The sequence below is a fragment of the Corvus brachyrhynchos genome, unplaced genomic scaffold (genome assembly GCF_000691975.1).
Source record: "Corvus brachyrhynchos isolate BGI_N302 unplaced genomic scaffold, ASM69197v1 scaffold101, whole genome shotgun sequence".
Taxonomy (NCBI): Eukaryota; Metazoa; Chordata; class Aves; order Passeriformes; family Corvidae; genus Corvus; species Corvus brachyrhynchos.
Genome location: NW_008237239.1, coordinates 2,743,091 through 2,748,183, shown reverse-complemented (window position 1 = coordinate 2,748,183; position 5,093 = coordinate 2,743,091).

Here is a 5,093-nt window from a genome sequence, read left to right as displayed (position 1 = left end):
AACAGGAAAAGATTGGAACATTTAAAATCTTTTAGAAAAGGTCTCTTTTCTTTCTAGATGACAGTTTAAAAAGCAAGCAGTTATTATCAGGCTACTGCCAAACTAGTGAGCTCTCAATTGTGCTAAAAAATACAGGTGAGGGAAATGAGTTCTTGCAGCCTCTTCACTGAATGAATTGTAAGAAAAAACCTGTCCAAAATATTCCAAAGTAAGAGTTGGATGTGTTGTAAAGTAAACACGCAAGACCTGGGAAACCGTAAGTACACATTCCCCGGCACTGACCCTATTTATTCTGATTATCAAAGGAACTGTCTATCTTATGTGAGACTGCCAGAGAAACAGAACTGAGCTGCAAATGAAATAAAATATTATGTCACCTTCAAGTACAACAGGCCAGAATTTTCAGCACTAGAGAAAGCACAGTGAGACTTGGGATATATAAATTACACAAAGTCTAGGGAGCAAAGGGTTCAAAATGGTGCCAAAAGATCAAAATAAGGAGTTACTAGAAACTGATTGCACACAAAACCAGCAAAACCCTGAAGGATACAAAATCACAGTGAGCTCCCATACTGAAGTCAGACCACATCAGAGCAACACAACAATACCAAGTTCAATCTCAGCTTTCAAACAGCTTGTTTCAAAGATACAGCTTTTAAGTCTAAAAAGGAACTTGTTCTGTGCAACTATTCACAATTAAAAAAAAAAACAAAAAACCATCACACCAAACAAGGCCAAATAAACCCCTGGTTTCATGTACATCGAGCATAACTCCCCCCTCTCACATGTTCACCCATTTTGCTGTTACTACAGGAAGCAATGCCTGTCCAAAACAAAACCTACTCCCTAAGCACTCCAACTGCTCTGAGAAACAGACCTGGCAGTCAGGAAAGCAGCAAGAGCAGCAATTCCACTGCCCACTCACACTTGGGACCTGTCAAACCCCAACTCCAGGCAGGACAGGGCTCCTCCACATTGCCCAGTCCCTCTCCCCAACCAGCTGGCTCACCTTAAAGCCTGAAGAAGAGAAGCCACCACAAAACCAGCCCAAAGCTATAAATTTAAGACTGGTAGAGAAGTTTCAGCAAACAAGAGATTTCAGGAAGAAACCCTTTCATTAAAAGAGTTTTCCTTCTAAGTATAGTGGCTTTACTCATGGCTGATCATGAGCACCAAAACACACACCACAGAAGTGCCAACGTCACTGGGGGAAGGGAGAGGAAATAAAAAGTACTCAGTCACAATTTTATGGAGCCTGAAAGAGCCACACAAAAAAATCTACTAAACCAACAGAAGTGTAAGTCTGTTTTCTCCGTACTGTGGATTTAATGCCACCTACTGCATTGCTTGTTGTTACTTTTCTGAAATTAGCTAAGAGTGCCCAATAACCTATTCAGAACTCATTATTAGCAGTAAAGTTCAAATCCTTACCTTCACAATGATGCTTGAGAAAACCAATATATGAATGACATGCAGAGAAAACAGATTCAGGATACCAGAATTGTGGAATGAAGGCTCTCTCTACTACTGCCCCTTCCTTCTGAAAACTTGGGTCTGCATGGGGTGGAGGGTGCCTGTATTTTTGTTGCTTCAGAGGAAAGGGAGTAGATACAGGATCTTTCTTTCAACTGCTAAGAAGCCAAAACTTGGCTTCACAATGACAGGCAGCCACCAAAACTGGATTCCTCAGCAAGGAACTGTCTGAGTTAGCAGCAAAACGGTAAGGATCTTTGATAAGGTGGTATCTAAACATACAGGGAGCACTGGCAGAAACAAAAGCTTCCTCCACACAGGCTTGGCTCTGAAGTAAAGCCGTGATGTCACATGATACAGCTGTCACTTCATTTTAAAACAAACACTTTAGACTCTCTTAGTTCAGAATAACTCATTATTTCTTTGAAGTGTGCCATATGCACCAAGCATAATAGAAAAGTCCAGCTGGTCATCTATTCAAGTTTTAACAATATTTAGCAATAAATGACAAAATATAAAAACAAACAAATACCGAACCACTATCTATTAATTGAAAAAATACAGTATTACAAAGCCACAGGCATTGCCAAAGCTCAGCAGGGCACAGCTGGTACTTCACCACTTCAACCACACACACAAGAATTCCCTGTGCTCATTATGGCTCTAAGAGGATGTTTTATTAGGGGGACAAGATATTGCACATTAATGGGAAATCATCAGATGGACAAGCAGTTGCACACAAGGAGAAAATCTAAGCCTAAAGTGACCTTTCAACATCAGTGTGTGCTCATGCTAAATAAACAGAGAACCAAAACCAGGCAGATCTGAGGGTAGCTTGCCTCATTCAATTTACAAACATCCGAAGTAGAAAGAGAAGTTAATTCTCTTATTTCCCATATTCAGTTATGGCATCAATTACTTAAGAAAAAAAGTAAATCTTAGGAGGCAGACCTCAACAAACCCAGTAACAAACACTAAAGCAAAAATATAAGGAAGAGTTGCATCGCTTACAAAATAAATTCGAGCTTAAAAATGGAGAAAATGTTTCTATAAAAGGAGAGAGCAAGTTTCACCTGCTTGTTTTTAACACCAAACTTACTTCCTTCTCATCCAGTCACCTTCCACCTGTGGGCACCAGGAATTTATTCATTTTTAACTGCTTTATTTCCCCTTTCCTGTTTCAAAGCCTGAAGTTTTACAGACATACTAAGGGCCTGTGTCTCATCCACACAACCAAGCAGAAATCTTTAAAAACACAAGACAAAGCACACGGAGTATCACACAACTGACAATACCCAGGGGCGGCTGCTCACTGTTTAAAAACTCAGCTGCACATCCAAACCCCTCAGCTGGGCAAATAAAGGAGTACATTTCTCTGGCAGGTTGATTCCTTCCTTCAGTTTTGAAACAGATTCAATAATCACTCTTCAGGGCCCATAGGTCAAAACACACAACCCACTTCATCTCAGACCACCTAGCCTTCTTCATGTGCCACCAGTAGTATTTCTATAATTATTATCTGGAAACTAAACCAGATGGAAGTTGCTTTTCCCCCTCACTTTTTTTTTTTTCCTCCAGGTTACCTTTAACCTGGCTTGGTTCCTCAGACCAATTCCCTGTTTGGCTGACACTTGTGCTAGCAGAGAGAGGAGGCAATGCAGGGCAGCACTGCTGACTTCTGCCAGCTGAGCTGCTCGAGGAGCCAGAGCTAAATGTCTCGTGGGACTACTTCTAATTCGAGCAGGGACAAATGCCACTGTGGCATTACTCTCTCCAAGCTGCAGATGCAATTACAGCAACTGTGCTGTGGACACCTAAAACAGAACTCCAGGTTTGCTCTGTGAAAGACTAAGCCACCAACACCTGCTCAGTGCAAGCATAATTTGTATCCTGTCGAGTGACCTGAATATAAAAAGCTTTGAATCTTGAAAGTTTTTGAAAATGTCCCTCCTGAGTGTGGCAATTACCTAAATTAGCATCTCCTCAAGTGTGGTGTTCAAGTTACTGAGCATGGCTTGCAGAACTGGTCTCATTTTTACAGTGTCTTCAATTTAAAGCTGAGACATGCAAAATGCCACAGTGGTTTACAAGAAATGCTGTGAACTGAGAGCAGTCTGATCCCATCAAAAGTTCAGAAGCCGCTGGTCTAAACCAAGATTTACTAATTCACCTCAAACGAACCAAAAGAACAACACCCCTCAAATTCTACCACACATCTACCCCAGGAGGTGAGCACTCACAGCTCTGACAAGGTGCTGCTGTGCTCAGAGAATCCTCCGGTCACCCACACATCCTTCTTGACCAGGAAGATAAAGCTGTACATAGCAAAATTTGCTCTCCAGCTGCTTTTAGGCTTTTGGTAACAATTTCTGGGTCTAATTCCAGCTCTTCTGAGCAATAGAGCAGGGCTGCATATCAGTTTCTCGTTCCCTGCAGAAGGGCAATGAAACTTGTCTGTCTACTTAACCACTACTTGTTACCACTTGGGAAAAGCGACCTGTAACAAGGACACCACCACAACTGTCTACACATTGCCCAGCAAAAACACAGCCAAGGCTTTTAACTGCTTATCCAAATATTTTTCTTCCTCTTCAGTCTACCTACCAGTATCCCCCACTCAGCCAGGAAGCACAAATAACTCCTAAATTAGTTTCTGAAAGCTTGAAACAGGTAATGAAAAAGCATGTTTCTAGTTATAAATAGAGTGCAAAGTAAAATCAGCTCCAAAAAGTCCACCTACAAGTTAAAATAAACAAATAGGTTTATTTCCTTTCTCTCTTCCAGACTAAGGATAGTAATAGTCATATCATAATTATGAGAACAAAACAAAAAAATAATTCCTTGTCAGACTTAACTACAAGTTCGAGGTTTTTTGAGAAATCTACAGGTTCTTCTGCTTTCCCACGAAGCTTCACAGGATAATATGCCCTCTTTGATCAGTACCTGAGCTTTAACAAGAAGCATTTTTTTTCTCTTGGGTTTGAAAGAGATTCATTGGAACCCTTCTAGTTAGGACATAAAAAAGCAAGCAGCTGCTAAATTCTGAGGAAAGGCAAACGAAAAACTCCCTTGCAATGCAAGCAATCCATACTATACTAGGAAATTCAACAGGTACAAACCCTCATTTTCTAGAAGTTTTCTAAAAGCAAGCGTTTTATCTAATACAATCATTTAAGCCACATAAACACTCTCTCTACTTGTTCATTACGATAAGACCAACCGGGAAGCAGCCTGCATTAGGTCCTGCCCAGGAAGAGGCCTCAGGTGGGGGCAGAGCACCTGCACAGCTCACCAGAGGGAGCGTCGGTCTGGACCTCGCTGGCTTTATCCTGGTGCATCAAAGCTCCAGGAGAAGAGAAGCAGCCCCGACAACCCAAGGCAGTAGAATCAGACTATGCTGAGTGGGAACGGACCCGTCAGGATACCCAAGTGCCACTCTTGGCCCCGCGCAGGATACCCCAAGATACACCATGTGCCTGAGAAAGCTGTCCAAACAACAAGATAAAGCCTCTTTTTCACCAAGCACCCAGAAAAACTTGGGAGAAGCTGCCTCCTGCCATCTCATCGCATGAGTCTGCAGGACGCGGCTCCGCCGGGCGGCACGGACAGCAGCGCCGAGA